Raw genomic sequence first — 25239 nt, 5'->3', positions numbered from 1 at the left:
CAAATGGAAGACACTTCCCACCTGCAGATGTGCTAATGCAACATATCTGCCCCTTTCCTAATCACATCAGTTCAACTCTCGCTCCACTCGTGCTGGTAAAACTCAAATTAAATGATCACCTTGGCGAGTGCTTAATGTCAGCCGTAAGAGTCGGAGAACATAAGGAGACATCCTCGTGGCAGGTCGACTTGAGGTCACACGTGCAATAAAACCGATCAAGTTTCATCAGACTCGGTGACGTGATGATTCTTCGAGCATACGCTCCGAGTCTGGCAGGTCAGTGTTTCGAACCAAGGCCGAGTAATACCAAAGACTTCAAAAATTGTATGGGATGCTTCCTTGAGCGGAGGGTGGCAGACCAGAAATAAGACAGAGACCACCGACCTGTCTGTGATGGCAAAGTGATCGGCCCATGGACTCAACCTCTTCGTGAATACTCCAATGATCTTGAAAGCGTTGGTTTCCACAGCGACAAGCTGATGTGAGGAAGAGGAGCCAGCGCAGATGGGAGAGCAGTACTTCATCAATCTGCAGTGGAAAGCCTTGTTGGTGGACAGGAGCTCATGTGTGCCAAGGAAGTAATTTGCATGAAGAAGAATGTCCAGTTGGCATTTGGCTTTGGAGGCCAACTTTTTTTTTTTTTTTTTGTATACAAGATCGAGGCTCGTGAAAGCTAACATTAATCACACAAAAAGTCAAACCGACACATAAAACACAAAAAAATAAGGGGAGTGGTAGACAAGATGGGGAGAGAGGGGGAAGGACACAAACACAACATTTGAGAGCAGGGACATCGGGATAAATGTGGGAGGGGAGGCTTGGGGGGAGGTGGGAGAGGTATAAAACATATGAACACTGCAAGGACTTCCAGGAAAGAAGTTGGAATTAAAAAAAAAAAAAAAACTTTGAAATGTGGCTTGCCAAAGAAGGATCATGGATGTGAATGAGACCCAAGAGTTTGAGCCTTTGAGACCTTTGAGAGGGTTGTTGAGAAAGTAGTTTGAGTGGGTAGTTGGGTGAGGTTGCGTTTTTCCCAAGATCTCCATGCTCTCCACACTATCAAAGTTAAGTAATTGTTCCCGTTTGTATTTTTGTCAAAACTGTATTTTTATTTTACGGTGTGTGTACCTACTGTGTGTCTCTAGGAAGATCTCGGTGTAAATCGTGCATACCTGTATAAAATCGTCGGTTATTTCCTGCCACGTTTTTCAGGCCTGATATTTTAAGTTTCCTGCCTTGAGGCCTTGTTGTCTTCTCTCATGGGTCGCTTCTGGTCCATTTACTTTCGTTCTCTCTGTTTTTCCCAGTCCTCTTTTCACCCCATACTTTCCCGAACATCTTACCCTTTGTTTAAAATGTTAATTAAAAAAAAAAATCCTTCTTTGTTCTTGTTCGTTCTTTCATTCTTCAACCACGTGTTTCACCCCCATTTCCCCAGATAGTTTTCACGGTTTAGTTAAAAAATGTTAAAACTTTCCCCTCAAGTGCTGTATTCTGTCGTATATTATAACACATTTTTCTTCTTCTTCTTTAAAAGGTTGCTTTCGACTTGCTCACCAAATATCTTCATTTCAAATAAAAATTCCATCTCTTACAATTCTTCCTTCCTACATTCCCTAAACTCACCTGCATTCCACCAATCCTCCAACATTTTCAAACGGATCTCCGACTCAAAAATCACAAGAAACTCATTTTGCAACTAGAACGCCACTCAGTATAGCGCATACTCCCGCCGTGGGTCAAGTTGGAATAGTACGATTTCACAAAAGTTTGAGGGAGTAGTTCAGTGACAACACAAGACAAGACAACACAAGACAGACACTGCACAGATATATATTTAGAATATATAGAAGATAATGTTAAAAAAAAACAAGGCAATTTCACTTACATTTTCGGATTCAGCGTTCAATTCTATATAAGTGAGTGTATTTTGAGGCATGTGTGACTTCAAATAAAATTGTAAGCCAGGAAAACGTTCGTTTCATTCCTGAGGGATACAACATGTAAAACTGGCCCAAACGTCAAAACAAAACTCGCTCATTTTAAGTCGTACAAGCTAATGCGACCACTCATTCTTCTGGGAAGAATCCCGTGCACATGCTTGTCACACTTATAACTCACCTAAGTCTTTACAAGTTCATCAAATACTGACACCGCGATTGACATTCGCTGAGGTAAATGTGGACATCTCTTCTGAGGTAAAAAAAACAAAAACAAAAAACAGTTTTAAAGCATTATACGTATCAAACGATACATTTCATGAAACGGGGAAACCGAATACACACTTTGGTGGTTTTAAAATGACAGAATATGTCTTTATTAGAAAAAAAAAAAGAACCTTGAAGACGACGCTGCTAACAAAATACACCGCTCTAACGCATAACCACGAGTTTAAACTACATTTACAACAAATATGAAAACGATTTTCATATCACAATGTTAAATATAGAATATATTTTCAGATAATGTTAAAAAAAAGTGAGCGCTATCTTCCGATGGTAAACAATCCTTCAAAAACTTCCTGGATCCGGAATAATATCCTGAGCTTCACCAAAAACTAATCAATTCTTCCTTATCCCAAGGGCATTCATTCCACCAACTTTCATCCAAGTCCGCTCAGAACTTTTCCAGATATCTTGTTCACAAACACACGAACACGCGCGCACACACACACACACACACACACACACACACACACACACACACACACACACACACACACACACACACACACACACACACACGATCGAATGCATTACTCCTTGGCGGGAGTAATAAATGTTCGTTTTCCATTTCCATATCCATATAATTTCCATATCCATATCCATTATTTCTATATTTCCATATCCATATATTCCATATCCATTTCCATATAATAAATCCCCCCCCCCCCCCCCCTTCCCATGCCTCCTCCCCCAAGCCCTCTCCCTTCCACACATCTCCCTGCTCTCAAATGTTGTGTTTGTGTGCTTCCCCTTCTCTCCCCATCTTGTCTTCCGCTCCCTCTTTTTATACATTTTGTTTGTCTGGTTGATTTGTTTGTGAAGTAAATGTTAGCTCTTTCACGAGCCTCGATTCAGTATACAAAAAAAAAAAAAAAATCGTCCAATTTTCGTTATTGGTAGGTTTTGTTATAATTTTAATAAAAATTGGTAATTGGATCACGGTGAGTTCACAATTTGACGTCACTGGCAATCTCAAAAATCTACAGTCTCGGGTTTTTCCCGGCACTTTGTGGTTGGCAAATAAAAAAACTTCCCTTCAAATTAGACCGTGATTAATGATTGCCAATGGTTTTTCAGAAAAAAGAAGCTTTTGGGTTCCCTTTTAAGGGTATTTTGGGTCTTCAGGGTCCTTTCAGTCTTTTGGGTATAGTTGGTCTTTTGCATCTTCAGTGTCTTTTCAGTCTTTTGGGTCGTTTTGGTCTTTGGGGACTATAAGGGTCTTTGCGGTATTCTGGGTCTTGAGGGTATTTTGGGTCTTTGGGTTCCATTGGGCCTTTGGGTCTTTTAGACCTTTTGAGTCTTTAAGGGCCTTTTTTCTTTTTGGTCTTTTGGGTCTTCAAGGATCGTTGGGATGTTTTGGGTCTTCAGGTTATTTTGGGTCCTCTGGGTTTTTAATGGTCTTTTGGGTCTACGGGGTCATTTGGTTCTCTTGGAACTTTTTTTTTTTTTTGTAAACAGGATCGAGGCTCGTGTAGGAGCTAACATCAATCACACAAAAAACGGACACACAAAACATGCAATAAAGGGAGAGAAGATGGGGAGAGACAGGGAATCACACAAGTACAACAGCAGAGACCAGGGACATCGGAAGATCTGTGGGAGGGAGAGGGCTTGGAAGGAGGAGGCATGGGAATGTGGGGATTGGGGGGGGGGGGGGTTGGGAGAGGTATAAAACACATGGACACTGCCAGAACCTCCAGGATTTGAATTAACGTGGGTAGAAGAGGTCGAGGTTTTGGATGGGGGAAGATAAGAGATGGTGGTGAACAGCTGTTTTAAAGACCTGGAGGGTGGAGTGGGATTGAAGAGAGTGAGGGAGTTTGTTCCAGAGGTGGGAGAAAAGAGGAATGAAGGAGTGAAGGTGAGCAAAAAGTCTTCATTTTGGCAGTTTAACCATAAGAGGGTTGCAGGCAGATCTTGTGCGACCTGTAGGAATATTTGGGGGATAGAGCCCAGAGAGAGCTGGGGGGGGGGGGGGGGGGTAAGGCCAGAGAGGAGTCGGTAGAAGACGGAAATACCACCAACCTGTCTGCGGTGAGTGAGTAAAAGGTCCTTGGAGTTAGCTTAATCGCGGGAGATTCCAATGATTCTGAACGCTTTGGTTTCAACAGCGTGAAGACGAGCTAGGTGTGAGGCAGAAGCACCAGACCAGAGGGTAGAGCAGTATTCCATAGAGCTGTGGATGAAAGCCTTGTAAGTGGTGAGGAGCTCAGGTGTACCAAGGAAGGACTTCGCACGACGGAGGATGCCCAGTCGGCGACTGGCTTTGGAGGCCAGATATGAAATGTGGTTTTCCCAGGAAAGATCATGGCAGATAGTGAGACCCAAAAGCTTGAGTGACAGAACTTCTTGGAGAGGAGTATTCAGAAAGTGGATGGGAGGGTTGTCCAGTCGGTCTTTTCGGAGAGACATCGTAAGAGTGTGAGATTTGTCAGGATTGAAAGACATGTTCCACTTGTTTGCCCAGTCTGTGATTTTGTCCAGGTCTGCAGAGAGTGAGGAGGCTGCAGACTGCCGATCTGAGGGATGAGGAATGGAGCGACAGAGAGTAGAGTCATCAGCAAAGAGATAGAGAGGATTTTCAAGAGAGTCAGAGAGATCATTGATGAAGACCAGAAAAAGCACAGGGCCCAGAACACTGCCTTGGGGAACTCCAGCCTGAACAGGAAGAGGAGATGAGAGAAACTCATTCAGGGCCACACGTTGACTACGACTAGAGAGGAAGTCCGCCAGCCATGCATGGAGATTTCCATGGATACCAAAGGAGGAGGGTTTGGTGAGCAGAGCGGGGTGCCAGACCGTATCGAAGGCACGTGAAATGTCAAGGGAGACAGCTCTAATTTCCTGTTTGGCGTTGAGGACCTCCATCCATTGTTGAGAAAGCAGAAGCAGCATGTCCAGAGTAGAGTGACCAGGTCTGAAACCAAATTGATGGTCAGAGATCAAGCCATTGGAGAAGAGGAAAGATTTCATATCTGAAGCAATTATGGATTCCATGACTTTGCTGATAATTGGGAGAAGGCTGATTGGTCTGTAGTTGCTAGGATCTATTTTTGCACATTTTTTGTGCAACGCGGTGATGTTGGCTGATTTCCAAGCAGATGGCAGATGACCTTGAGCAAAGGAGAGGGTGAAGAGAACAGAGAGAGGGAGTGAAAGAGCGGAATAACATGATTTTAGGACCTGTGGGCTGATGCCGTCAGGACCAGTTGCAGAATCAGAGTCGAGGGTTGACAGAAACCTTTCCACCTTGTCAGGAGGAAAGGACACAGAGTCCAGGAGCAGCTGGGTACGACTGGGTACGGTGGGTTCAGAGAGGGATGGGTTTGGGACACAAGATTTAGAGGCAAACACAGAGTTGAGGCATTCAGCTTTTTCACGTGCGGAGTCAGCCGTGTGGCCGTTGGAGGTGAGGGAGGGGATGGAGGGGGAACAAACACCAGAAACAGATTTGACCAGATGCCACCAGGATTTGGAAGAGGGAGACAGATAAGAGAGTTCTGTCCTGAGAACGGAGAGATATTGTTTCCTGGCTCTCCTGAGGGTGGACACACACTTGTTTCGGGCTTTGTGAAAGGAAATGAGATTTCCTTCCGTTGGATTTGCTTTCCAGGAGACGAAAGCAAGTTGTTTCTGGGCAATAGCCCCACCACAAGATTCCGTGTACCATGGACGGGAGGAAGGGTATGACAACTGAAGACGAGATGGGATAAATCTGTGCATGAGAGAGAGCAATTTACTTTAGAAGAATTCCCAGGATGAGTTGATGTCAGAGGCGGGAGAGATGGGAGACCAGTCAGATGATTGATGGCTGCTTGAAGACCGTGCCAGTTGGCCTGAGTGAAATGCCAGACTCGTCGATGCCGAGGAGGCTCTCTGAGAATGGTCAGAGAGATGTCCACTTTAACAAGCACATGATCAGATGAGCCGATTGGAGGAGAAGAAGAGCAGCAGACATTTTCAGGGAAGTTAGTCATAACCAAGTCCAGAAGAGAAGATGCTCCGTTGACTGAGATCCGGGTCGGGAAATTGACAGATTGTGTCAGTCCCAGTGAGTCACAGAAGTCCTTTGCTGAATAACCATGGCTGGTGAGAGGGGTACCCACACCCAGCCAACTGGCATGGTGACAATTGAAATCACCACATATGAGGAAGAGAGAGTTGGGATGGGTATATAGAAGTTGGTCCATATTATCAGACAGCGAGATGTAGATGGAGTCATCACTGTTTGGTGGACGGTAGAAACACACATATGAACAAAAGGTGGGAGCGAAGGGGAAGCCGTAGCCAAAGGTATTCCTGGGGGTGAGGTGGAGAGAGGGCAATGCAGGGCGAGTGAGGAAGAGAGTTTTTTATAAAGATAGCAACGCATTATTTATTTATTTGTGACCAAAACGTCTTCTTCTTTATCTTATTCCTCCTCTTCTTCAAATAATACTAACACCCAAAACACAGTCCGTGAACTCTTAATTACGTACTGTTGGAATATACCTTTTGACCCTTTAAACTGCTGAGACCCCTCAGACCTTAGATGACCCTTTAAACTCCCCCAAAACCCATAAGACCACCAAGACCCAAAATACCCTTAAAGACTGCAAAGACCCAAAATACCACGAAGACCCAAAAGACCCTGAATACCCAAAATACCCTTCAAGACCCAAAGGACCCAAAAGACCCAAAACACCCAAAAGAACTAAAAGACCCCGAATACCCAAAATACCCCAAATATCCTGAAAGTCTCAGAGGAACCAAAAGACCCTGAAGACACCAAAGACCCTGAAGACCCCAAAACACCCCAAGACCCAAAATACCCTTAAAGGCCCAGAGGATCCAAAAGACCCTGAATACCCAAATGGCCCCGAAGACCCAAATGGCCCCGAAGACCCAAATTGCCCCAAAGACCCTGAATACCCGAAACACCCCGAAGACGCAAAATACCCCGAAGACCCAAAAGACCCTGAAGAGGGAAAGACCCTGAAGACCCAAAATACCCTGAAGACGCAAAACACCCTGAAGAACCAAAAAACCCCAAAGACCCAAAACACCCCAAAGACCCAAAATACCCTTAAAGGCCTAGATGATCCAAAAGAGCCTGAAGGTCCAAATGGCCCCAAAGACCCAGAAGACCCTGAAGATCCAAAACACACTGAGGACCCAAAATACCCCAAAGACCCAAAACACCCCGACGACCCAAAACATCCCGAAGACCCAAAACATCCCGAAGACCCAAAACATCCCGAAAACCCAAAACATCCCGAAGACCCAATACACCCTGAAGACACAACACCCTGAAGACCCAAAACACCCTGAAGACCCAAAACACCTTGAAGACCCAAGCTACCTTGAAGACCCAAAACACCTAAAAGACCATGAAGACCCAAAAGACCCTTAAATACCCTGAGGAACCAAAATACCCCAAAGACCCTTGAAGACCCAGAAGAACCAAAAGACCCTTCAGACCCAAAAGCCTATGAAGACCCTGAACACCCAAAATACCCCAAGACCCAAAACACCCCGAAGACCCAAAACACCCCAAAGACCCAAAATACCCTTAAAGGCCTAGATGATCCAAAAGAGCCTGAAGGTCCGAATGGCCCCAAAGACCCAGAAGACCCTGAAGATCCAAAACACACTGAAGACCCAAAAGACCCTGAAGACCCCAAAGACCCAGAACACCCCGAAGACCCAAAACATCCCGAAGACCCAAAACATCCCGAAGACCCAAAACACCCTGAAGACACAAAACACCCTGAAGACACAAAACACCCTGAAGACACAAAACACCCTGAAGACCAAAAACACCCTGAAGACCCAAAACACCTTGAAGACCCAAACCACCTTGAAGACCCAAAACACCTAAAAGACCATGAAGACCCAAAATACCCTTAAATACCCCGAGGAACCAAAATACTCCAAAGACCCTTGAAGACCCAGAAGAACCAAAAGGACCCTTAAGACGCAAAAGCCTATGAAGACCCTGAACACCAAAAATACCCCAAAGACCCAAAACACCCCGAAGACACAAAACACCCCGAAGACACAAAACACCCCGAAGACACAAAACACCCCGAAGACCCAAAACACCCCGAAGACCCAAAACACCCTGAGGACCCAAAACATCCCGAAGACCCTAAACATCCTGAAGACCCAAAACACCCTGAATACCAAAAAGACCCTTAAAGACACTGAAGACCTCAATGACCCTAAAAGACCTAAATGACCCAAAATACCGAAAAGACCCTGAAGACACAAAATACCACATATACTGAAAAGACCCTTAAAGACCCAGAATACCTAAAAGACCCCAACTACCCTTAAATACCCTGAAGACGCAAAAGACCCCGAAGACCCAAATCACCCCGAAGACCCAAAACACCCCGAAGACCCAAAACACCCCGAAGACCAAAAACACCCCGAAGACCCAAAACACCCCGAAGACCCAAAACACCCCGAAGACCCAAAACACCCCGAAGACCCAAAACACCCCGAAGACCCAAAACACCCCGAAGACCCAAAACACCCCGAAGACCCAAAACACCCCGAAGACCCAAAACACCCCGAGGACCCAAAACACCCCGAGGACCCAAAACATCCCGAAGACCCAAAACATCCCGAAGACCCAAAACATCCCGAAGACCCAAAACACCCTGAATACCAAAAAGACCCTGAAAGACACTGAAGACCTCAACGACCCGAAAATACCTAAATGACCCAAAATACCGAAAATAACCTGAAGACCCTGAAGACACAAAATACCACAAATACTGAAAAGACCCTTAAAGACCCAGAATACCAAAAAGACCCCAAATACCCTTAAATACCCAGAAGCCCCCAAAACACCCCAAAGACCCAAAACACCCCAAAGCCCCAAACACCCCAAACACCCCGAAGACCCAAAACACCCAGAAGACCCAAAACACCCCAAAGACCCAAAACACCCCAAAGACCCAAAACACCCCAAAGACCCAAAACACTCCGAAGACCCAAAACACCCCGAAGACCCAAAACACCTTGAAGACCCAAAACACCTCGAAGACCCAAAACACCCCGAAGACCCAATACACCCAGAAGACCCAAAACACCCCGCAGATCCAAAACACCCCGCAGATCCAAAACACCCTGAAGACCCAAAACACCCCGAAGACCCAAAACACCCTGAAGACACAAAACACCCCGAGGACCCAAAACATCCTGAAGACCCAAAACATCCCGAAGACCCAAAACACCCTGAATACCAAAAACACCCTTAAAGACACTGAAGACCCCGAAGACCCTAAAATACATAAATGACCCAAAATACCGAAAAGACCCTGAAGACCCTTAAATACCCTGAAAACACAAAATACCACAAATACTGAAAAGACCCTTAAAGACCCAGAATACCTAAAAGACCCCAAATACCCTTAAATACCCTGAAGACCCAAAATACCCTGAAGATCCAAAAGTCCCTGAAGACCCAATTTTGGTCAGTCTCCCCCACCATCCATCCATCACCATACACCCCATCCCCCCTCCACCATTCCTCCTTCCCCCACGATCCCCAACCCACCATTACCACCACTAAGCCCCATCCACCATTCCTGCCATCCCTCACGCCCTGAGGTAGCAGACATGGTCAAAGATGCCTATCCCTCTGAAACGACGTGTGGTGAGGCACGTGGAACGCGCCGGAGTCACACTGGTGTATATTCATATTTGCAAATTAAAATAAACAACTCCACCAGTATATCAACAAAGGATCATTGTGTAAAATGCATGAAGGCATATCTTTCAGGGAACCACTCCCCATGATACTTCGATGGAACCGAGAGAAAAAGAAGAATAAACCGATTTGAAAATGATAAAGAAGGGAGAGGTTATGTGTACAAGAAGGGGGAGCACTTACTGTGCCGAGCTCACCATAACCCCAACACCTCCTCAGCAGGTCCATCAACCATAGAGGTTAAATAAACAGACCTCTCGGCACTCCCGGATACTCCCAGCCACAGCATGACCGTTTTGACCTCTTGGTTGCCACTGCAAATAAATCAAAGCAGGAAGTGCACCATGGAGTCATAAGATTTCTGCAGCACCACATGGTTCAAAATTACAATCAGCACAAAATGGTTTGATGGATGGTTATAGAGAGCGGATGGAATCCTTATGTCCATTCTCCACTGAAGGTACAGCACATCATTGCCACTTTACATTATATGGTAACCAAAAGCTAACATCGAAATCAACATGAAAATTTAAAATAACTTTTTTTTAATGATTATTAATAACATAAAAGGTTATTTAAAATAATTTCTCTGTACATTCCATATTTTCCCCCAACTTGTTGCAGCTTATATGCAGGCAGGTTCTGCCTGTTTGCCAAATCTGTATCTAACACGGGTTGAAACCTATTCGGAGGAACGCCTTGGCGGTAGGCGATAAAGTATCTACCGATAATTCTGGCAAAGTTTTTAAATATGGTTTGTCTATCCATATTTTATTCATCCATCGTCATCCTTTTAGCCAGAATTAATTTCATCATTCTGAAATCACACGCACATGCACACACACGCACACACACCTGAATGCCCCACAATCGTCTCCACACTCATTGTCCAAGTCTCCCTCTGGCTTTGCCTTCATCTCCGCATTTGGTGTTTTCACCCTCTCTCTACTGTCCCTTTTTTTCTGTTGCACCCTGATCTACGTTTAACTTAGGTGGGGAATTAACTAGTCCTAGCTCTTCCACGAGCCTCGACTATGTATACTTAAAAAAAACAAAAAAACCCACGGGCCATCTATCAATGACTTAAAAAAATGTGGGGGTACTTTTGATTCATTCTTTTTCTTTTTCTTTCTCTCTCGGTCTCTGTCTGTCTCTGTCTGTCTGTCTGTCTGTCTGTCTCTCTCTCTCTCTCTCTCTCTCTCTCTCTCTCTCTCTCTCTCTCTCTCTCTCTCTCTCTCTCTCTCTCAACCCTCACCACCGATATGAAGCATGCATATGAACTTTGTCTATCTGTTTGTTTCGTCGGTTTGTCTCATTATTGCGAAAAACTAACATTTTTCAAGTATATTGGTTGGTCTTGTGCGTTATTCTGTCTATTTGTCTGTCTATTGGTGTGTCTATATGTCAGTCGCCTGCAGGTCACAATTTTCAACCGATCTTCACGAAACTTCACCAAATGGTAGAGTTGGTCATAAGCAAGAAGCCTATTGTTTTTCGGGTCAAAAGGTCAACATAGGCCAAAGGTCACCAACTTTGTCAAATTTCTAAAGTCCTCGATTTTAATCCGACTGACTTGAAATTTGAAGAGGATTTGCATATCTGGTCACTGAATTCAACCACCAAGTATTTTTGAGGTCAACATAGGCCAAAAGGTCAACATAGGCCAGATTTCTAAAATCCTCAATTTTCATCCGATTGACTTGAAATTTTAAGAGGACTTGCATATCTGGACACTGAATTCAACCACCTAGTATTTTTGAGGGCAACAAAGGCCAACAACTTATTGTAGGGATTCTGCAAGTATCGTGCAATGCACGACATATTTCTTGTTGCAAAATCGAAGATTTTTCAAGAATATTGGTCGGTTGCGTTTGTTATTCTGTCTGTCTGTATGTTTGTCACCAGCCTACAGGTCGCAATTCTAAACAGATTGTCATGAAACTTCACCAAGTTGTATAGGTCGTCACAATTGAGAAGCCTATTGATTTTGAGCTCAAAAGTCAAAGGTCATCAGGAGGTCGAATTTCTAAAATTGCCATTTTTCATCCGATTGACTTGAAAACTGAACATTTGTATATTGAGTCACTAAATTGGGAAACCAACTATTTATGAGGTCAGAAGGTCAAAGGTCAACTCAAGGTCAAACTTCTAAAATCACCAATTTTCATCTGAAAAATAATACATCTTTACCTGAAAAATCATAAATGTTCATCAGATTAACCTGAAGTTTGAAGAAAATTGCATAGTGCATCACTGAATTGGGAAACCAACTATTTTTGAGGTCAAAAGATCAAAAGTCAACTCTAGATGAAACTTCCAAAATCATCCATTTTCATCTGCAAAACCGTCAATTTTCATCCGATTGAATTGATAATTGAACTGCATTTGCATATTGTCACTAAATAGGGAAGCCAACTATTTTTGCGGTCAAAAGGTCAAAGACCACTCAAGGTCAAACTTCCAAAACCATCAATTTTCATCTAAAAATCATCAATTTGCATCTGATTGACTTGAAAATTTAACAGCATTTGCATAGTGCCTCACTGAATTGGGAAACCAACTATTTTGAGATCAAATGGTCAAAGGTCAACCCAAGGTGAAACTTCTAAAATCATTAATTTTCAACTGAAATATCGGCACTTATCATCCTATCGGTCAAGCTTTGATCAAGATCCTCAATTTTAGTCTTGATGAAGTGGACAATTTGATGGATCAATGGCAACCTTTTGGGGGGGGGGGGGGGGGAAATAATGTTGGTTGGTTGGTTGGTTGGTTCGTCTGTCTGTCCGTTTGTCTGTCTGTCTGTCTCTGTTTGTGCGCAGTACTACGTCTACATCGTTGCACATAGAATCGCCATACTTTACACACATATTTGTCTTGCCCTGGAATAGACTGTGCCCAATTTTTAACTCTCTCGGCCCAAGGCCTCCATTATGACGTCATAATTCAATAATAATTGGACAAGTATAAAACTTCATCCAATCAAGATGCAATTTGTTGAGCGCCATGTCGGTATAAACTGGTGGAGAAAAAAATAATGATGACGTCATCGGTCACGTGGTTCGGCCGCCATCTTGGAAACACCGAAAAACTTTTCACCTCTATATGTCCGAAAGTGCTGAATAGAAAAAATTGAGACATGGCTCATTGTAAAGAACTCTCCATGGAGAATAAAATATGTTCATGATGTCATAGGTGTCTCCATTATGACGTCATAATTCGACAAGTTCAAAACTTCATCCGATCAAGATGAAATTTCTTGAGCATAATGTAGGAATAAATTAGTTTAGAAAACAAATAATGATGGCGTCATCGGTCACATGGTTCGGCCGCCATATTTGTCCAAAATGGCCGATAAATAAAAAGTACATTCCAGCAAGTCCTCGGTCTCTAACCGATTTTTTGTTTGTTCGTCTGTTTGTGAACAGGATATCTCAATAAGTTTTGTACGGATTCGGAAGAAATTTGGTGGGCAGGTTCCGTATATGACAAGGAAGACTTGATTCGATTTTGGTGAAGATTCTAATCCGGATCCAGATCAGAGAATTTTTAAAGTGATTCTTCACCATTGCGTGGATTGAGCCAAAAATGATAGAGCACGATATTTCAAAAAATTATGGACGGATTTGGACAAAACCTGATGGACAGGTTGTGTGTGTGTGACAAGGAAGAATTTATTCTATTTTGGTGAAGATCCGAATCCGGATCTGGATCCAATAATTTTTAAGTGATTCTTCACCATTGGGAGATAGGGCCAAAAACTATATAGAGCATGATATTTCAAAAAGTTGTGTACTCATTATGACAAAACGTGGTAGGTGAGTTGGTTAGGTGACAATAACAAGCCGATTCGATTTTGTTTCAGATCCGAATCTATATCCGGCCTATCAGTGGGATACAAACCGTAAACTGTTCAGCCTGGCAGAGGTATGCGCTCTACTGTGACCTGCGCTCTTCGAGCTCTGCGTAGGTATGCGCTATAATTAATAAATGTGACCAACAGGATGTTGTGGAGACAGCACACTTACCTATGAGGCATCTAATCGGCATTCGATTCCCGACGCCAAATAACTACAAACTGTCCGATTGGTACTTTGCAGACAGGTGGGCGTTGCATTACAAAGTGCACTATCCCTTAAGATGGACATTAAGCTGGGTATTCTATTTCTGCCAGCAATCATATTTTGGATGTTAAAGATCCCACATTATCTTTCGGGAAGAGCATGAGAGTCATCAATGGCACTGAATAAATTACCTGCGGAATCACCTTCAGTCAAACAACATCAGGCCTAGTCTGCCAGTTTGTGAAACACTTAGCCAAAAACTTTCCCAAGCTGACCTCAGAAGAGGGTGGGGGTAACTGGTGCCATTAAAATAGGGTAGGGGTAGTGGTAGATCATTTTTCCATTTCCATCCTCGCACTACATGCGCAACAGTGCATACTTTCAGCAGTCATTCAGCAATGCTCCACCTCAGTCTAGGAACGATGTGTGCAACGTTCTCCGTTGTTGCACGTCTACTGTTTAGCCTGGCGGAGGTAAGCGCTCTCCTGAGTAGTGTTCTAGGTTAATAATAAACTACAAAGGCACTCTTCGACGTCACGATGTCGACCGATATGCCTCCACCCGCATTATTACATCATTATACATACTTGTATCAAGTTTGAATTCAATCCCTTCAGCTGTTCTGAAGCATCACATTTTTACCTGACATGAACTCTGACCTTTGATGCCAAAATCGAATCAATTCATCTTTGCATCATAATATATACTTATACTAAGTTTGGTCAAAATCCCATCACTGGTTCATAAGTTAGTACAGTAACACAAATTTTACCGAACGTGGCCATTGACCTCTTGACCGCATAATCAAATGCGTTTATCTTTACATCAGTATACATACTTGCACCAAGTTTGACATGTTCCCTTCAGCCGTTCTTAAGTTATTGCGTTAACGAAAACCTATTGCAGACTCTGTACTTTGACCTCGTGACCCCAAAATCGAATCAGTTAATCAGTACATCATTTCACATACTTTTACCAAGTTTGACATAGATCCCTTTGGTCGTTTGTAAGTTATCGCGGTAACGAAAACCTATTACAGACTCTGAACTTTGATCTATTGACCCCAAAATCTAATCAGTGAATCGTTACATTATTATACATACTTTTACCAAGTTTGACATAGATCCCTTCAGCCATCTGTAAGTTATCACGGTGACCAAAATCTATTAGACTCTGAACTTTGACCTCGTGACCCCAAAATCTAATCAGGTAATCATTACATCATTTCACATACTTTTACCAAGTTTTACTTTGATCCCTTCAGCCATCTGTAAGTTATCGCGGCAACGAAAATCTATTACAGACTCTGAACTTTGACCTCGCGACCCCAAAATCTAATCACTTAATCGTTACATTATTATACATACTTTTACCAAGTTTGACATTGATCCCTTCAGCCATCTGTAAGTTATCGCGGTAACGAAAACCTATTACAGACTCTGAACTTTGACCTCGCGACCCCAAAATCTAATCACTTAATCGTTACATTATTATACATACTTTTACCAAGTTTGACATTGATCCCTTCAGCCATCTGTAAGTTATCGCGGTAACGAAAACCTATTACAGACTCTGAACTTTGACCTCGCGACCCCAAAATCTAATCACTTAATCGTTACATTATTATACATACTTTTACCAAGTTTGACATTGATCCCTTCAGCCATCTGTAAGTTATCGCGGTAACGAAAACCTATTACAGACTCTGAACTTTGACCTCGTGACCCCAAAATCTAATCACTTAATCGTTACATTATTATACATACTTTTACCAAGTTTTACTTTGATCCCTTCAGCCATCTGTAAGTTATCGCGGTAACGAAAACCTTTACAGACTCTGAACTTTGACCTCGCGACCCCAAAATCTAATCACTTAATCGTTACATTATTATACATACTTTTACCAAGTTTGACATTGATCCCTTCAGCCATCTGTAAGTTATCGCGGTAACGAAAACCTATTACAGACTCTGAACTTTGACCTCGTGACCCCAAAATCTAATCACTTAATCGTTACATTATTATACATACTTTTACCAAGTTTGACATTGATCCCTTCAGCCATCTGTAAGTTATCGCGGTAACGAAAACCTATTACAGACTCTGAACTTTGACCTCGTGACCCCAAAATCTAATCACTTAATCGTTACATTATTATACATACTTTTACCAAGTTTGACATTGATCCCTTCAGCCATCTGTAAGTTATCGCGGTAACGAAAACCTATTACAGACTCTGAACTTTGACCTCGTGACCCCAAAATCTAATCACTTAATCGTTACATTATTATACATACTTTTACCAAGTTTTACTTTGATCCCTTCGGCCGTTTGTAAGTTATCGCGGTAACGAAAATCTATTACAGACTCTGAACTTTGACCTCATGACCCCAAAATCTAATCAGTTAATCGTTACATCATTATACATACTTTTACCAAGTTTGACTTTGATTCCGTTAGCCATTTATTTGTAAGTTAACGCGGTAACGAAAATCTATGACAAACTCTGAACTTTGACCTCGTGACCCCAAAATCTAATCAGTTAATCGTTACATCATTATACATACTTTTACCAAGTTTGACTTTGATCCCTTTGGCCATTTATTTGTACGTTATCGCGGTAACGAAAATCTATTACAAACTCTGAACTTTGACCTCGTGACCCCAAAATCTAATCAGTTAATCGTTACATTATTATACATACATTTACCAAGTTTGACTTTGATCCCTTTGGCCATTTATTTGTACGTTATCGCGGTAACGAAAATCTACCACACACAGAGGGACGGACGCACAGACAAACTGAAAACAACATGCCTCCGGCGGAGGTATAAAAACGTACTTGGATCGACTCGAGCATTACACATGTGCAGTTGAAATAGTAGAGATGGTGCACGACTGGCAACAGCAACCTTTCCATTCCGTTTTATATCTAGATATTACATTTTATTATACGTCAATCTGTCAATGCAGGCACTTGTGCCCACAGCAAGCAGTGTTTTGACAGCATTTTCACCGCGTCATAAATATAAACTGTGCACCTGCGTATGAGCAGACAACCTGAAGCAAATCACGAGTTATTGGCAAGACTCGAACATTGTTAGACCACACCTGGGATTATTAGCAAGACCTGGCAAGACCACACCTGGGACGAAAGAAAGGACCAACCGACGTGCGCATGAGGCTGGAGTGCTTGAACTCGGCTATAAAGGCCCTTTCGATATTTGGGTTAAAGGCCCTAGGAAAAGAGAAGGGCATATTGCATGTGCGATCATCATTTTTAGTTCTGACAATCCAAAGAAGAGAAGCAAAAGATTCCGAGTTTCCTCTATTCTGTCCAAAAGAGCAAACCACAAGACATATAACGGAGGAATGGCCCGCGGATGGCGTTATGGACAATTTAATGGCGTGCTCGTCTCCACTAGCTGCTGCTCTTGGGTAGGAAACACACCTTAGGACTAAAAACCTGTCGTTCTCGAGGAGCACATAGTCAGCACGATGGCGACCAAAGCAGCTGTCCCATTCACATTTACATCGCGCACTCTAGAGATACCATGGGACTTTTAATGTCCACAATATAAATGCAGATGGGATGGTAATGGGCCATCGTGCATCCACTACCTGTGATGCATTCGCCGTTTGGAGTGAGCTGTGTTGCTCAGACGCAGGGGAGTACTGTGGGATGTGGATGCGGCAGAGCCACGAATGGAAAAATGCCATTTGTCGGTTAATTATCACATGGTAGCTTGTGATTATACCTCGTGAACATACCGGCAAAACCACAAACCAACAGTGAGTGAAGTCAAAAGCTTTGATGCAATTTGACAAATGCTTGGGATGTGGGAAGGTATAAAGATAATGAAGTGAAGAAGGGCTCGATGATGGCTAAATGGGAGGGAACGAGAAAGTTTTGGGGAAGACAGGAATAGTAGGAATGCTTTCACAGGTGCAGGAACAACCTAATTTGGAATTTTTACAAATTCCCTTTTGGACCGTAAGCATCACAAGCTGTTTGGCCAGAGTTGTTGTTGTTGGTGTTGTATAGCCAGCCACGGACAGTTCTCTTGAACAAGCCCACAGCACACGATACGATAGCCGATCGATCTCCCAGGAGCGACCGAAATATCCGCCACATCCAGGATGGTGTACCCCCACCTTTACAAAGTCAGGGCCACGACAAGTTAGAGAGAGAGAGAGAGAGAGAGAGAGAGAGAGAGAGAGAGAGAGAGAGAGAGAGAGAGGGGGATGGAGGGGGGCGGAGAGGAAGGGAGAGAGGGGAGGGAGGGAGGGATAGGGAGGGAGAGGGAGAGACAGAGCTAACTTCATCTCCCGCGATGAAGCCAACTCCGAGGGCCTTTCACTCACTCACCGCAGGCAGGTTGGTGGTCTTTCTGTCTTCTACCGACACCTCTCCGGCCTTGCACCCCCAGCTCTCTCTGTGCTCTGTCCCCAAAATATTCCTGCAGGTCGCACAAGATCTGCCAGCAACCCTCTTATGGTTAAACTGCCAAAATCAAGACTTTCTGCTCACCTTCACTCTTTCATTCCTCTTTTCTTTCGCCCCTGGAACAAACTCCCCCACTCCCTTCAATCCCACCCCTCCCTCCAGATCTTTAAAACAGCTGTTCACCACCATCTCTTATCTTCCCCCATCCAAAACCTTGATCTTTTCTACCCCCGCTAATTCACCCCAGATCCACTTTTTTGACATTCCAACTTCTTTCCTGGAAGTCCTTGCCGTGTCCATGTTTTATACCTCTTCCATCTCCCTCCAAGCCCTCTCCCTCCCACAGATCTGTCGATGTCCCTGCTCTCAAATGTTGTGTTTGTGTCCTCCCCCTCTCCACATCTTGTCTATCGCTCCCCTTATTATATGTTTTATGTGTCGGTTTGACTTTTTGTGTGATTAATGCTAGCTCTTTCACGAGCCTCGACCTTGTATACAAAAAAATAATTAAAAAAAATAAAATAAGGGATCCATGTGGACCAATTGGCTCCCTGACAGTGACCGCGCTGCCCAGAAGAATCCGGGCAGCAGGGAAGAACGGGGATCATTTGTACCCGACTTGCGTTGGAGGGTACAACCACCACGAAGAGGCGTCCCCGATAGTTGTCATTTGGCCCTGGTAAAAGGAACGCCTGAGAACCAAGCTGGAGGAGAGACACATGGCTCGATGTGTGAACCCGTCAATGTACGATTGTACGTGCCTCGGGAAGGCGCGAGATGGTTCGAGTGCCATGACGATGTGTCATCGAGGGTGTGATAATGAGAGACAGCTGGTCCTTAAAGGGCACAAAGGAGGAAATGGGCGAAAAGCATAATTACGATGGCAGTTTGCATTTTCTTGCATTAGAGTTACACGCATTTGCTCTTTATGAGATAAAGCCGTGCTCGTATACCATTAGTGGAAACGTCCGTTGGTATGCCTGATAAACTTGCATTAGAAAAACAATTTTGAAACATCCTCTAGTCGAGTGGCATGAAGGTCAGTTTAATGAAGAAGAGAGCCTTGTTTGTGGTCGAATTCCACATTGTTAGTGGATTAACTTGCTGTTAACGCGGTTCGAAACGCACTTGGAAATCTATGAACAGATTCGAGTTCCATCGGTGCAAAATTTTCATCTTAGTCTGGAATTCCATATGTCCGTTTCCCAAACTTTGATTCCTCCAAGTTACACATTTGGTACTGAGGAATTCTATTACAGGTTTCTGTGTTTGTGGAGTACTATTCATCAAAAGTAAAACACAATTCGTTTTCACCTTTTCTCAAATAGTAGTAGACATAAAAATTTTAAAAAATCATCAATTTCAAGTACCTGCAGTTGCTGCATCGTCCTTGCCAGGAGGTCATTGTCCTTCCAACTATGGCTCGGTGCACGTGATCACAGCCACAGTAAAATAAGTGCACCGAAGGCAGAATCGATGTTTTCCTGTGCAAAGTGCAGGTGACTGAACAATTTATGTGTCCTAACTGTACAGACAGTGAGAACACGTCTGACATCACGAATCAAAATGGTTGGTTGAATGAGACTTTGAAGAGATTATGGAATGTGAAGGCCACTACGTTATAAATCGTCAAATGTTCTTTGATCAGCAGATTGTGGCCAAAGTAAGGGCAGGCTGGTGAGATGGCCGATAGACATCAAAATGAGTCGCCAAAACTGACCGATGCACATCTCATCCTTGCGGAATTCCATGAAGAGTGAAGCAACATTGACAAGTATCAACAGATGCAATTCAGAATTCCCACAATGCCCCTAAACTCCACATTTGAGGAAGAACCGTCTTTGTCGGACTGGGTTGTAATCGTGCCATGTGACCATCTAAGGTTTGTAGCAGCAAGATGCCAAACTGAAATGTAACTGATTCACGGAGACCACAATGCATCGGTGCATCTGATATGCATGTGAATATATATTGTAACGGACATCGCCTATGGATAACCCCATGAGGGCGGTGTGTCTTAGAGAGACCATGGACAACGTCTGCAATGCTCAACTCGGGCCAGATCTTCGTGCCCAAAGTCAGGTTACCGTGCCAGTGAGTTGAACGAGCAGATATGGAACCGTGCTGACGGCTATGCAGCAGTTAATCAATTGGCCGAGCGAACCAACGCCATTTGCCGCATTATGTGCACTGCCATGACAATTACAACATCGGTCCAATCACTCCGGGAACGCTTTTTCCGATAAACCACAAGCTGGATAAATCAGGACACATTCAGGAATTGAATGAATTTATTAAAGAAGCGAAAGAGCGAGAAGTGACTGGAGTAATGATGAGAAGAAATTAAAGAGAGATAAGGGAGGGAAAAATTCAAAAAATAAGGGGGGGGGAGGGGGGGGAGCAAATTCAAAAGTGTGAGAAAATGGCAAGATAAATTAGACACAGCATCACAAACATCATTCATCATTGGATGACAAAAGAGCAAGGGTGGGCTAACAAATGAAACCATTGATCTATCAGAGAAATATAACCCTCTAGTAAAGGCCTCTATAGGGGGGGTGGTGTAAAGCCAAGGAGAGAGGAGAGCAAATAAATGACACAGTACTCAATAATCATACACTGCCACAAGGCATCATAATGCCGCCTCAGTACAGCACTCTAAACACTGCAGACACCACCACCACCACCACCACCACCACCACTACTACTACCACTACCACCACTACTACTACTGAGGAAACTACCCTCGCGTACCCAAATAAGGGATGTCGTGGCCCCCATAACGATCAGTCTCCCGCCTTCTGGCAACATTTACAGGGGCCAAGGCCAATCTCATTGGCACATTGGTGCAACAAAGAGATTTGGGTATTGTTACGGGGTCAACCTCAAGGGGAGCCCCAGCAGAAAGATGCATGGTCCTTGGGTGAAAATAAGTCAATCAATAACGAGGCCACACCAAGGGTTACGAACAAACCCCAATATATTCCCAAATCCCGCACAGGAATCACAATGCGTTTCCAGCACTTTCATACAATCCTTATCTATAGTATAGGTGGCGCCACCTTAACCCACAACAGTGTTGTCAACACTCACGGCCCTTGCCCCCAATGTCTCTGCACGCCTCCCAGGTGACGTCGAGTCGATCCAGCGATCGGGGAAGCAATGTCCGATTCCTGCACGCCTCCCAGGTGATGTCGAGTCGATCCAGCGATCAGGGAATCTAGGTCCGATTCCAATCCGGGGCTGGGAGTGAGGATACTCGACAACCTCAGCGAGGCTACCCGACTTCGCAGGTTCCGCAGTAATCCGGCGCTCTCCTGACGCGCGGACTTCGGTTCACAGAGGCACGGTTCCCTTGTCCTTCACATTCGGCGGCTCAGTCTCGAGCTGCAGTCTCAACTCTCAACCGTCTCCTTCCAATCTCTTTCGCGCACCAGGCCCAAGGTGCGACCCGTACACGCCCTCGTAGGCGTCGAGGCGAACAGCGCCGGGCGCTTGGTTCCTTCCAGGACCACACGGCACCTTGACGCGTAACCGGCAATCTATCACCCCACGCTGGTAACTCCTCTCACCAGACGGGCTTTTCCGACTCTGTTCCAAAGTAGGTAACGATCGCCTCCGCTCGCGTCGGAGCTCTCGAAGCTTAAGATGGCCGCCCTTTCTTCTCCTCCTCTTCTTCACGATCCCGTTTCCGGTCTTGTTTTTCCCAGAAGGGCTCCTGACCCTTTAATCACAACAACCTTTAATAGAATATACATTAATAAGAAATGACCTGAATTGTAACCCCCATAAACCCGGAATTCGTAACACTCCCCCCCTTCAAGAAAGAAAGTTTTAACACCGCGAAAACTTTCTTTGCAGGCCAACTTTGATAAACAAACCAAAATAACTCACACCCCAAATCATCAGTTCCCCCCGGGCACAATTATCCCATCTCAAAAATAAAGCAACAAACTTTCACAAAACCCCCAGAGATTCCAAAGGTAATTCCCTCTGGACCAAGCGTCAACAACTTCTAGTTTCTCTTGGATGACGGTTAAGGGGTGGTGACCAAAGCCCCAAAGTTACACAACTCGATAGCACTTTTTCGGGAGGCCCAGCTGAGTACTCACTACATGGACGCCTTAAGGAATGTGGAGTTCACGGTTAGTCCGGGGAGGAAAGTTCATTACATGGACGCCTTTAAGAACGTGGAGTTCACGGTTAGTCCGTGCAGGAAAGTTCCCTACCGGGACGCCTTTAAGAACGTGGCGTTCATGGTTAGTCCGTGTAGGAGCCCAGGCTCGGCGGCTCCGCCGTATATAGAGTGCTTCAACTTCTCCGGACTCCTAACAGTTACGGTGGGACCCCTTGTCCCAGCAGTCACCTGACTGGCGGTCTCCGTCTCGGCCAGTGCTCTGACAATCATTCTTTCGGGAGATGCTGCAACTCTGGGAGCCTCCATAGTAATATCGGCCGCTGCCAACACCAACTCTACCGCCAAGTTGTCCTCTTCTGTAGACCTCTCGACGCCTACGAAATGCCTTCCCTACTGTTATGGTCCGACCCTCCAACTCCTTACCATTCCAATTCTTCTCTGCCTCCCTGGCGTCTTTTGTGCTTGCAAACGTGACAAAGCCGAACCCTCTTGACCGTTGCGTCTCCCTGTCTTTTACCAACCGCACTTCCACCAGCGGCCCATATCTGTTGAAAACAGAGGTCAGAACTTCTTCCTCTGTTTTGAAGTTCAGTCCCCCTACAAATAACTTGGTACTTTTGTCACCATCCCGAGCTGGTGTGGTGTTATTTTCCCTGCTGTGCTCTTTACCAACCCTCGGGTTACCATAAATTTGCCCCCCGGCCAAATCATTCCCGATAACCACAGATACTCCCTCTACAGGAAGCGTGACTTGTAAACCAACAGTGACCGGTCCTGACACCAAATCGGATTCCAAATGGATGACATGAAGTGGGGCCCTAACACAGCCACCGATCCCTTATAACCGAACACTATCACCAGTTGCGGTACTCTTTGACAATGGCAAAATGCCTTCAAGCATTAAGGATTGATGGGCTCCTGTGTCCCTCAATACCCTAACAGGTCTTGGGTTAGTCAAGTCTCCCTCGAGTGAGACAAACCCCTCATAAATAAATGGTTGGTAACTCTTCTGTGGGCGATTTCTTACGCTTGCCATCGCATTCGGAGTTGTAATAGTCGGACTCCGCTCTGGGTTTTCCCTTTTCATGAGGTAACAACTGGACATCAAGTGTCCAGGTTTCTTGCAAAAAGCGCAAACAGGCCCGGAGGAAAAACTCGTGGTCTGCCTCGGGCCCCCCGGAAAATAAGTTTGTCTTGGGCCCGTCGCCCTCTGATTTCGAACAGTTCGGGTATCAGCGTTGTCCCCATAATCATCTCGAGGCCGCCGCCATGTATTGTCGTTCTCCGCACCTGCTGTTCCACAACTCCCCTGCGGAAATCTAGGCGAGGAGTTAGGTTCGTGGACCCCTATCCGGTGTGTTAAGGCATAATCATCTGCCATGGTGGCTGCGTCCCACAACTTCGGTACTTTCTTTTCCTGCAGGTACACTTTGATGTCCTCGTGGACACACTGTTGAAATTCGTCCACCAGGATCAAGTCACGCAATGCTCCGAAGTCGTTCCCGACTCCTTTTGACTCACACCACCGATCAAACATGTTTTCTTTCACTCTGGCAAACTCCACATGGGTCTCACTCTCCCTCTTCCTGGCATTCCTGAATTTTTGCCGGTAAGCTTCAGGAACCAACTCATAGGCTTTGAGAATGTGCTTCTTCAATACCTCATAATCTGCACATTGGTCCATTGGTAGCGCCGAATAAATATCTTGAGCTTTACCCACCAGCACACTTTGCACTAGTATGGTCCAGGCCTCCTCCGGCCAGTTTAACTGTCGAGCCACTTTCTCAAAGTGTGGAAAAAATTTAGTGACTTCCTTTTCACTGAAGGGTGGAACCAGCCTCACAAGTCTGCCCACATCCCAGGTGTTCTGGCTCGGTGTCGGCCCAGTCAGCAAGGGTGGTACCTCTCCCCGTTCTCTCATTAACTCCAGCTCCTTGAATTTAATTTCTTGCTGAAGCTCCATGTCACGTTCCTTTAATTCCCTTTCCGCTTTTCTCTCCTCTGCTTCGAGTTCCCTTGCAGCTCTCCTCTCCTCTGCTTTTCTCCCTTCTAACCTTTCCTGGAGTTCTCGTTCCACTCTCCTTTCCTCTGCTCTTTCCTTTTCTGCTTTCCTTTCTTCTTCTGCTCTTTCCTTTTCTGCTTTCCTTTCTTCTTCTGCTCTTTCCTTTTCTGCTTTCCTTTCCTCTGTTTTCATCCTTTCCTGGCGCCGTAATTGCAACTCCAGTTTTCGGAGCTCCACGTCTTCTGGTTCTTCGGGTAGCCACTCCCAGGCTAACTCGTCCCATGTTCCTAATCCCACCATAGACTGTATCACCGTGGTCTGCAACTCTGCCTTCCTCAAATTAGTTCGGACCTCCAAGTTAAAATGTTTGGCCAATTTCAAGAGGTCCGATTTTAGTAATGCTCGGAACTGTGCCTCACTAGGGGTTACCGCAAAGTTCTGTGCTACAAACGCCATGGTGACTACTGTTAACACCTGTTAACCTTCACCCCAGAAATTTCCAACAAAGAAAAGCAACAGTATTACTATTATTGCTATTGTTTTTTGTTGTTGTTGTTGTTGTTGTTGTTTTGTCGGCAGAGCAAAACAATTTTGGGAACGTTGGAAAAGTTCCCACTCTTGGGAATTCTTTCCCGGACTAAAATTTAGAAAATTTTATAGA

The 25239-nt window shown here is 44.6% G+C and overlaps 1 long non-coding RNA gene across 2 annotated transcripts in view; it reads right to left on the bottom strand.

Annotated features, from left to right (window-relative positions):
- Positions 1-19848, bottom strand: part of LOC137438479 (uncharacterized) — a 126264-nt gene extending 106416 nt beyond the window's left edge. The window contains exons 1-2 of one of the 2 annotated variants that reach the window (XR_010986722.2): positions 19809-19848; positions 10111-10241 (exon numbers count right to left, since the gene is read on the bottom strand). This is a non-coding gene — a long non-coding RNA (uncharacterized LOC137438479). Of the gene's footprint in view, positions 1-10110; positions 10242-17102; positions 17128-19808 lie in introns of those variants that run through there. The other variant, XR_013621166.1, reaches the window with a different exon arrangement.
- Between the last annotated feature and the right edge of the window lie 5391 nt (positions 19849-25239).

Source organism: Myxine glutinosa, chromosome 13 (assembly GCF_964187855.1).
Source record: "Myxine glutinosa chromosome 13, kmMyxGlut1.1, whole genome shotgun sequence".
NCBI classification, from domain to species: domain Eukaryota; kingdom Metazoa; phylum Chordata; class Myxini; order Myxiniformes; family Myxinidae; genus Myxine; species Myxine glutinosa.
This window is presented reverse-complemented; position numbering and strand designations above follow the sequence as displayed.